Source organism: Spinacia oleracea, chromosome 3 (genome assembly GCF_020520425.1).
Source record: "Spinacia oleracea cultivar Varoflay chromosome 3, BTI_SOV_V1, whole genome shotgun sequence".
Taxonomy (NCBI): domain Eukaryota; kingdom Viridiplantae; phylum Streptophyta; class Magnoliopsida; order Caryophyllales; family Amaranthaceae; genus Spinacia; species Spinacia oleracea.
In genome coordinates, this window is record NC_079489.1 from 133,001,953 (window position 1) to 133,013,356 (window position 11,404).

Below are 11,404 nucleotides of genomic sequence, written 5' to 3' on the forward strand. Positions count from 1 at the left end.
GATGAGATGCTTAAAAGTTGTACAAGGCCACTCGGAGAGCTAGAAACTGTGAAATGCATGGCCGTGCTCGGATGAATCATAGGCTATGATTATCTGTTTATTTGATCAGTTGAACTCTGAAACCGAGGAACACCTCTGGACATAATAAGGATGACAACTCTTACCTTATGTTCAAGAGCAAGCATCGAGCGACAAAGGAATTAGGAAATGCACACTTGTCCCTAAGGACAAGTGGGAGACTGAAGGAAATAATGCCCTTGGTCCAAGTATGCATTCTATGTTAAGTCTAATAAATGCGGTTCAGTATTAATTAACAAGTTAATAATTCAGTGAGATCAAGTGAGCTGAATGCCTAGCTAGAGGCCGCTTCAGTTCAAGTGGAATTAATGATATTAATCCACAGCTTACTCTTGACTGAACCCGTAGGGTCACACAAATAGTACGTAAACGGATCAAGTATTTAATGGCATTAAATACTCCATCTATGAATATTCGGAACCGACGGATCTTGGTTTCAGTGGGAGCTAAGATCGTCACAGGCAAGAAATGAATACTCCGGAAACGATGATATTGCCGGAAACGGAAATATGGATCGTATCGGAAATATGAATATTATCCAAGTCGTAGATGTTGCCGGAAACGGAAACATGGTACGTATCGGAAAATATTATTGGAAATGGAAATATTACCAGAATCGGAAATATTGCCGGAAACGGAAATATTGTCAGAATCGGAAATATTACCGGAATCGGAAAATAATTCCGGAAACGGAAATATTAAATATTTGTTCGAAACGGAAATTAATTCCGGAATCGGAAATATTAAATATTGTTCGTATCGGAAATAGATTCCGGAAATGGAAATTTAATCGGAAGCGTATCGTACGAATTAGCATCGGACGAGGCCTGCCGGACGAAGGCCCAGCACGAAGCCAGGCCATCGCCCAGCAAGCACGCACGCCACAGCCCAGCGCGCACAAGGCCGCGCATGCGTGGGCCGCGCTGCGTGGGCTGCTGCTCGCATGCGTGGGCAGCCCTTGTGGCTGCCGTGTGTGTGTGAGTTTGAGCTCATGCGAGATTCCTGAATCTGCAAGAGTCAGTGTATGATTAAATGACTATTCCTATTGGATAAATTGATTAAGTAGAATTCATGTAGAATTCTAATTCCAATTAAATCGCATCCTACTAGGATTACGATTCCTTTTCCATAACTCTATAAATAAAGGCCTAGGGGTCATAATTTATACACAAGTTTCAAAGTATTCAAAAGTGAGTTTTTTGAGAGAAAATTCAAACACCCATCTTGCCCCAAAAGTGCCGAATTTTCTGAGTACCTTAAGGGCGATTCTAGTTGGTCAATCTTAAGGCGGATCCGGACGTGCTGTGGACTTTCTACGGAGGGACGACACTTGGAGTCCTGAAAGACTTGTTCTTGTTCGGTTCGGGCGCAGCTAGGGAAGGCACGCAACAAAGAGTATGCATCTAATTATGCTATATGATTATGTGTAAATAATATGTTTCCTGGGTTAATGGTTGTTTCCGCATGATCTATGTAAATGTCATATGTATCATAACCTAACAATAACGGTGTTGCGGAAGCTTTGATTATACTCTCATACATACGGGGACGCTCAACGAAATGATGGTCTTCCACATCATTGATAGGCTAAAGTCGTATCACCTAATCAAAAATAACCTAACGTCCACTAGCTAGGTAGCAAGGGAAGTCAGGATCGAATCCACAGGGAAACAGGCGTTCTTTCTACTATTAATTAATTAATCTAGACTATTGTGAACAAGAGTTGGTTGGTGGTTTGTATGCTAAGACTACGAACGATAATTAAACAAGAATGAATCAATATATTAAGGAATCCAGGGCATAGGTTCTCCAACAAATAATAATCCAGCACATTGAACCATCACGATAATCAACAAAGTAATTAATTAGACTAGAATGCTCTCTCAAGTCGATACTAATCATAGACTCATAATTAACGGGCTCTCGCTACGTATTAACTCTAATTCCACCTATTGACACAAGCCTAAACATCAAATTGCATCTCTCGAATCTTAATTTGACATTGCATAACTACCACAATAAACCTGCGCAAATCTAATTGTATAGTGAAATAAACCAATCAATAGGAATCAATTACAATGCCAACAATCATAATCATTCAATCATCCCTTCATATTATTCATGGATCCCCAACCCTAGAGATTAAACTACTCAAGCATGTTGACAAAAAACAAAGCAATAATCATAATTGAAAGCATTATTAAAGAAAGACAAAGAATTAAAATAAGAACCTATACCTATTTGGAGAACAAAGGGAAGTGAAAGCTTGAATTTTTATTGAGAATTAAACTAAGTGTTTTTGCATAAATTAGAGAGAAAACTAGGCTAAGGGAAATAATACTAAGGTTCAATACTAGAAAATAATGTGTCCTCTAAAAATAATTAAAGCTTGTTTATATAGTTTGCCAAAATAAAGCCTAAAAAACGGAAAGTAAATGCGCGAAAAACTGCTGGAGGTTGGTGTCGCCCGATCGGGCGTCGCTTCGCCCGATCGGGCGATCCACTCGATAGTCAGCCCGATCGGGCCAAAATCGGCCCGATCGGGCGGTTTGTGAACTCTCCACATAGGCTTCTGGATGACCGCCCGATCCGGATCGGGCGAGCTGCGCCCGATCGGGCGCGCGTTGATGAATCCAAACTGCTTCAATTCCGCCCGATGGTTGCATTTCGCCCTCAGCTTCCAGGGCGATTTGCAATCTTCAGTATAGCTCGCCAATATCACTGAGTCTAACTCCCGGGGCTCAATCATAAGCATCCAAGGCTCCCGAAAGTCGACGATGAAGGTCCCGAACTTCCTCGGGCTCATATAGTGGCCTAGATCAACATGAAACAGGTCTAAAAAGACCAATTTCTCATAATCAAACCTGAAACTCAAGGCACACTCAATAACACACATTAGTACTAGAAACGGCTCCTAAGAGCACGTTTGACACATAAAAGTCTAAGGGACGGGGGTAAAAATACTATATAAAACATGCATATCAAACCTCCCCAAGCTAGATCCTTGTTTGTCCCTAAGCAAGGGAATCATCGATGAACACAAGACCAACTTCACCCCCAACATATTTCAAAATGAAAACACAATCCAAGGTAAAATTCAACAAGCATGCATCAATGTCAACCAATCAAATCCATTCAATCGCTAATCCTTCTTAACAATCGTCACGCAAAGCGAACCACAAATGCACATTGGAATTCAAGAATAGTGCTCACACACTCGTCACTCATTTATGTGGCGGATAAAAGATGTACCCGTTCGCTCCCCTCCCAACATATAAGTGAACAATGCCCTCCCAAACTCACACACTCGTGTGTCTAGAAAAACATACACTCAACCTAGTAGTCGACTCGGAATGTGTATTCATATTCATTCTCTTCATCAAGATTAAAAAGTCAAACATATTCATTCTCTTGGGACGATCCCTATGCTTGCCGCTATAATCCGTATAGCCGGTTAGTTAGTGGTTTATAAATTTTATCCCGATTTTGATATGGAATATGCCCATGCTTTGAATGAGGGGTCTATAAATTATAACCCCAATAATCAAAACTTTGCTAGGCAAGCACCTAGAGGGCCCCCTATGTATGGATCCTACCAAGGCAATGGCCAAGGAGGTGGGTATGATAGTCAAGGCCGAGGTGGCTATAGAGCGCAAGGATATCAAGGCCAGGCACCCTATGGTCAATCTCATGGTCTTGGCAATCAAGCCCAACACAATCAAGGTAGTTATAATCCCAACCATCAAGGTGGAGGGGGTTACAACTATTCTTATGGGAAATTTAGGGGTGCCTCTAGTGGGGGTTATCCGTTGAACTCGGGAGGTCCATATGGTGCTTCTCAATTTCCACCTTCCGGATTCATTGGACCGAGGACCTATGGCAACCAATTCCAACAAAACCTTAGTGGTTATGGTAATGCACCTCCACCGCTCCCGCCTCTCAAGTCTAACCTTTAGGCTCTCATGGAGTCGTTCGTGGGGGCGCAAGCCAAGAAGAATGTTGAGTTTGAGGATGGATTCAAGCAATCCAACACTCACTTGAAAATGATTGAGACCCAACTAGCACAACTAGCTAGCACCATCAAAGAACAACAAGTGCATACTAGTCTCCCACCCTAAGGTCAAGCACCTAAACAAATGTATTCGGTTGTGACTAGGAGTGGGATGATTCTAGATGATGGTGCTAAGCTTGTTGATGCACCTTGCTCTAGGGGTGAGGATTCTAAGGGAAATGAGTGTCCGGACTGTGATGTGGCGGAAGAGGAGTCTCATGTCGATGACGTGATTGATGGTGTTAAGTCGACGAAGACTACTCTTCCTCCTCTCCCTATTCCTCCTCCCCCCTACCCTCAAAGAATTGCTTGAAAAAAGCTAGATGATCAATTCCATAAGTTTTGGGAAACAATTAGCAAGCTATATGTGTCATTGTCTTTCACCGAGGCGCTTCAGCAAATGCCACATTGTTCTCGGTTCATGAGAGACATTTTGAGCGGAAAAAGGACTTGTGGCACCAATGAAACCGTGCACCTAACGGAGCATTGTAGTGCTTTGATTTCGAGCCCTTTCCCCCCAAAGCTCAAGGATCCCAGGAGCTTCTCGATTCCTTGTAGCATCCAAGAGCTGAAATTTGATCACGCTCTATGTGATTTGGGGGCGAGCGTAAGTATTTTCCGTACAAAATTTATGAGAAACTAAGTCTAGGCGACCTCACCCCTACCCCCATGTCTTTGCAATTAGCCGATCGCTCGGTTATGTTCCCCTTGGGTAGGGTTAACGATGTTCCCCTAGTGATAGGGAAGTTGACTTTCCTCGTTGACTTCATTGTCTTGGACATCGATGAGGACTCGCATACCCCTATCATCTTAGGGAGGCCATTCTTGGCTACGGCGGGATCTCTCATCGATGTTCAAGGTGGCCTTATCACTTTGAAAGCGGGAGACGCCAAGGCTAGTATCAAGCTTGTTATTGATGATCAATGTTGCTCTAAAATGAGAAGTTGCATGAAAATTGACACTGTTGGTTGTGTTGAGCACCATTATTCATGTGCTAATTCTCCTAACAATCCTTGTGTTTCTAAGTGTGATGTTGAGATTGATAGGAAAGTCAAGAAGAATGTGCATGAGAGCTCTTTGGTGTTAGGTGACTCCTTTGATGATGTCATCACCATTCCCTACACATTCTGGGTTGATCTTGATGATGTGGGAGAACACACTCCGGTAATTGATGGTAAGACATGCATGAGAAAGAAGTCTAAGCAAGGCGATCCTACGCCTAAGAAGAATTGGTTTGGTCCCCATTCCATGAGTGGTGGTTTTGGTAAGTTGTTTGTGCCCAAAGGGGCAAAGAAGAGCTTGTTGACTAGTGGTGACCCAAAGTTGGTTGTTTTTGACCAGCCATGAGGGTTTGGGGGGATTCGTCAAGCTAATGACGTTAAACGAGCGCTACCCGGGAGACAACCCGGTTGTCTAACTCTTAGTTTTAGTTTTTATTCGATTTGGTGCATTATTTCCCTTTTGTTAGCTTTATTTTCATTTTAAATAGGAAGCTTGATTTAATATTGCAAAATCAGGCTTTGTGCGACCGAACAACCCTTTTTGTTCGGTCGCACAAAACTGATTTTGAGGTCAGAATGCCCCATTTTTTGTAAACGACTGCACATAAATTTCTGTTCGATCGCACAGGTCTGTGCGATCGAACTCCTGTTTATGCTCGGTCGCACACTGTGGCGGGCACGAAAATCGCGAACCCCCCTTCTAATTTTTCATTTCACTCGACTCTTTCTCTCACTCTCAACTCCATTACTCTCTTTCTCCTCCTTCATACTCATTCTCTTCATAAAACTCACTCATTTCCCATCACTAATTTCACTCCCCACACATCAAATTCACACAATCTCATTCATGCCAACCCCTAAATCCCCAAAATTTCAGAATTTTTTTGCAAAACCCCCATTTCTAGGGTTTTTGGAGAAAATTGTCAAATTGTGTGCTTGGTGAATTTGGAACTCTAGAGGCTACTTGGGATTGACCCTTGACCACTTCCTCTACTTGTGGTGATGATTTCTTTCCTTTGATTCTTACATTTCATTCCAATTTTTACCATGTTCATGTTATTTTTGATTTTATGAAATTTGTGATTTTTGGGTGATTGTTGATGTATGTTTGATTATGTGAATGATCTTTAATTGTCTATATGAGCTATGCATGTTTAATTCCTTATTCTACTTGAGCTCTGGACTTTTTAAAATGATTAAGTGAAGTTTTGGCTAATTTGATTATGCTTGTTTGTGGGAGTGATGGTTATTTGATTGTGGATAATTGTGTGGAGTAATGTTGTTGGTTTACACTTGTTGAGGAGTTAGTGTAGTGTTTGGAGTTTGATTGTGATAATTCTAGCTAGTTTGATAGAGATAGTTTAACTTTAGCTATTGTAGTTGTTTGCTTGTTATAGTGTGTGAACTAACTTAGTTTCTCTTTCTTTGTGTGGGTTGGTTTGTTTTTCGTTTGATTTTGTAGATTTTGCTTTGCTTAAACTCATCATTCAATGGCACCCAAGCGCTCCAAGAAGAACCCTACCGCCTCTACATCAAACCCTACCGCCTCTACATCAAAGAGAGAGGCACCGGCTCCACCGGGCATCGAGACCTATGGCATAGAGTTCCTTGAACAAAGATCTTCGGAATTCTTTGAGCCGCTATCTAAGAGGGCCATAAAGCCCACCAAGTTCTTCCATAGGGAGAGTGTTCGTGCCTTGGGGGTCGAAGCAGAAGTTGATAAGTTGATCAAGGGGCTAGGGTGGGAAGAGTTCGTGAAATTCAGTTCCCCGACTTACACAAGGTTGACCTTGGAGTTCCTCTCCTCGGCCCGAAAGAATATTGTGCAAGATGAGGACGGGGATAGTGTGATAGAATTGAGCTTTCAAGTCTTCGGCCTACAACACAAATTGACCAACAATGAAATCAATGCCATCTTCTCCATTGATTCGGAGTACGGGATCATCACGAACCCAAGGACCGATTGTGTGAACGACTATGATGAGCATCGTTGGTGGCAATCGCTCACCGGAGAGAGCGGGAACTTCTACTCCGCATCGGCCAAGTCTTCTTCATTTCAGCATCCGGCCATTCGCTACATGAGCCGCCTCCTCATCTACGCCCTTTTCTCCAAGGGTGCTACCGGTGCCTTGTCGGGCACGGAGCTTGGTGGTTTGTGGTTGGCGACACAAGAGGAGCAAGGAGTCCTTGATTTTGGCCAATTGCTCATCTCCCGGATCAGTGAGGCTTGGAATTGCCACTTGAACAAGGCCGACGTCCTCCTTGGTGGCATGCTTACCCTTCTTGTTCGGGCACTACCGAACAACCCTCATGCCAAGGAGCTTCATGCTTTGACGCCCGTTCTCGGTGGGGAATTCTTGACGTTCCGTGCGATGTATAATGCCACGTGGCTCCATTACACGGTCAACGAGGAGCAATATATTTGGCTTGTGAAGAAAGCCGATTGGTGCTATCTTCCACACCCGTCCATTACTTCATGGTCCACTGGTGTCCGTTACTTGCTTCCTCGTCATCACAATTTCACCACCACCACCACCGCCGCCGCCACCGCCGGGCCTTCCACTCAAGCTCCTCCTCGATCTCCTAGTCCACCTCCTAATCCTTCCCCGAATGCGGGTGGTATGTCTTCTTCCTCTCCTTTTGATTTGACTGGCTTGCAATCCACCCTTGCGGCTATCTTGCAAGGGCAAGAGGACCAAGCTCGTACCTTGGCTTCTCTTGCTCCTCAAGGGAGCCGCGCGGTGGATTCTTATCCCGATTTTGACTTGTCCTACTACGGTAAGCGGACCCCGTTGACAAAGGGGACTTTGCCCCCTATGTCAACTATCCTTATCACCCTCCTCAACAAGGGCTCGTCCCTAGTTGTAATGAGGAGCGTACACCCACTTACCCGTATTGGAAGGGCCCCTCCCAACCCGGTGTCACTCCCCCCTCCTTCCCGCCCTATGATTATACTATGATGGGAGGGAGTGACTACCGTGGTGATCCGATGTATCCCACACTCCCACCGGTTGATCGGCCTGATGGTTGGCCCGAGGACTTCACCGGGTGGCCCAAGGATTATATTGGAGGTTGGTATGGGCCCCGAGGAGAGCCTTGACAGGCTAAAGTCGTATCACCTTATCAAAAATAAACCTAAGTTCACTAGCTAGGTAGCAAGGGAAGTCAGGATCGAATCCACAGGGAAACAGTGTTCTTTCTACTATTAATTAAATAATCCACAGGAATTTGTTGGTGGTTTGTATTCTAAGACTACGAACGATAATTAAACGAGTAAGAATCAATATATTAAGGAGTCTAGGGCATAGGTTCACCAACAAATAACAATCCAGGACAATGAACAATCACGATAATCAACAAAGCAATTAATTAAACTAGCATGCTCTCTCGAATCGATACTAGTCATAGACTTAGAATTAACGGGCTCTCGCTACGTATTAACTCTAATTCCACCTATTGACACAAGCCTAAACATCAAATTGCATCTCTCGAATCTTAATTTGATATTGCATAACTACCACAATTAAACCTGCGCAAAACTAATTGTATAGTGAAATAAACCAATCAATAGGAATCAATTGCAATGCCAACAATCATGATTATTCAATATCCCTTCATATCATTCATGGATCCCCAAACCCTAGAAATTAGACTACTCAAGCATATTAACAATAAACAAAGCAATTAGCATGATTGTAAACATAATTAGAGCTAAACAAAGAATTGAAATAGTGAACAATACCTTAATTGAAGAATAATGGAAATAGAAAGCTTGAATTTTTATTGAATTTGAAAACTAAGTGTTTGCATAAATTTAGAGAGAAATTAACTAAGGAAAATAAAACTAAGGGTTTCAATACTAGAATAAGGTGTCCAACTAAAATAACTAAGCCTAGTATTTATAGTTTGCCCATAAACATAAGGAAAAATCGGAAGAAAACCGCGAGAAACAAGGCCCGACGGAGGGAGACATTCTGGAAATCATCAGCACGCGCCCGGTCGGGCAGCTCCCGCCCGTCGGGCAGACGTTGGCCCGTCGGGCAGCCATTCGCCCGCCGGGCGCGCTTACAAACTGCACGATCCTCTATCTTTAAAACGTCATATCTCCTACGTTATTCGTCGGAATCAGGAGAGTGACCACTCGTTGGAAAGCTATTGAAGTCTAGAATCCAACCCAATTGTAATCACTACATTTGAAGTTGTAGAAAGTAAGTTATGATCAAAAGAGTAGACGAGTGTCGGTTTTCTAGTTCTTTCACTATCCGCTTTGCTCGAAAACTCTTCCAACTCAGTGTGTGTGCTCTCGAAAGTACATAATCTCTTGCATTGATTCAAATGAGTAAGAAATGCACACAAATATGCTAATTCCTACAATGATGAACCTGAAACTACAAACACACTACAAGGAGCACATTAGTACTAAAAATCGCTCCGAAGAGCTCATTTGAGATCAAAAAGTACTAAGGGACGGGGGTAAAAATACTATAAAATATGAACATATCAAACTCCCCCAAGATAGATCTTTGCTTATCCCTAAGCAAAGAAATTATCGATAAATACAAGACCAACTTCACCCCAACATATTTCAAAAATGAAAAACATAATTCAAGGCAAAATCCGACGAGCATGCATCAATGTCAACCAATCAAAACCATCCAACCGCTAATCCACCTTAACAATCGTCACGCAAAGCGAACCACAAATGCACAATGGAATTCAAGACTAGTGCTCACACACTCGTCACTCATTTATGTGGCGGATAAAAGATGTACCCGTTCGCTCTCCTCCCAACATATAAGTGAACAATGCCCTCCCAAACTCACAACACTCGTGTGTCTAGAAAAACATACACTCAACCTAGCAGTCGACTCGGAATGTGTCATTTCATAACTTGCATTGATAAACAACTATTTTCACATAAGTACGACTCTATGCACAAAGGTCGGAAGGTCTTCAAAGCTTGTAATGTTAGGCTTAGGTAAGGGTGCGGTAAATTTGGGTATAATGTGAGCTTTAAAGCCTTGGATTTGGGGAGCATAAATCCTAAATGCAACCATGATCAACCAATATAACGACCATAACTCTCCCACTCAACACATGACAAAACAACAAATAACCAACACCATACTTTCTTGCCCTTTTCACAATTATTACCAATCACTTATAAGGATATGAATTTGCAAAACTTGATTGAAACAATGCTTTGAACTTTTTCTGAGAGTAATAGATTTTTCTCTTTCTTTTCTTTTTCAATCTTTTTTTTTTCTTTCTTTTTAGAAACCTTCACATTTGTTTTGTTCTTTCATCTCTTTCATTTTCAACTCATTTTTCAACAACAAACATGATAAGACGAACTCCTTTTTCAACAATACTACAAATCCCTCACCTCACTACTATTAGCTCCCCCAAGTTAGGCTTGGGACTAGTAACCAATGGGATTTTCGCGGGCTTGTAATGTGGCTAGTCACCGAATAAAGGGCACAAGCAACAACATGGGTAGAAAATGAGGGAACAAATGTATCTAATTTCATCTGAAGGCTACCTGAATAGAAAAATGCTTTCTTCCTCCACAATGTGCATGTATATGAGTCATAAAACACTAATAATAGCATCAAATCAATACTCAAAATCAATGACACACCAGGAAGCTATCACACATTCATAACCAAATCAACTAGCCGAGCACCAAGTCCACAAATAGTTAGTCAGCGTTGACTCATGTTAAGGCATCAAAGCAATCGGATATCAAATCATGGCTAACACATTTACATTGCTCATCATCAAATACCAAGAATCAAAATAACTTTCGATCAAGGGGAACAAGGAAGCATGGTTTTGTATTTTTTTTTTCAAAGCAATAAGCTACTCTAGAAAGCAATAAACACACCAAGATCAACACACAAAAATAAGTAAAATTAAAAATAAAAAGAAAACATACCTAAAATGTACAAGTGAGTGAAACACCCCCCCAAGCTAAATCAGACAATGTCCTCATTGGCTCAAGGGAGATATGAAGGTTTGAAGTTCTTAGGGTTTGAGGTTTAATGGAGTGTGTGAGAGAATGAAGAAGATGATTGAGGGGAAAAGTGAATGAGAGGGATGGGAGTCCTGTGTTTTAAGGGGCATTTTCTCCTTTCGCCCGTCGGGCCGGCGCCCGCCCGACGGGCCTGTAGCTCGAAACTCGCCCGACGGGCGCACGTCTGCCCGCCGGGCGGAGGGCGACAAATCAAATTCTTCAGCACGCGCCCGATCGGGTGGCTCTCGCCCGTCGGGC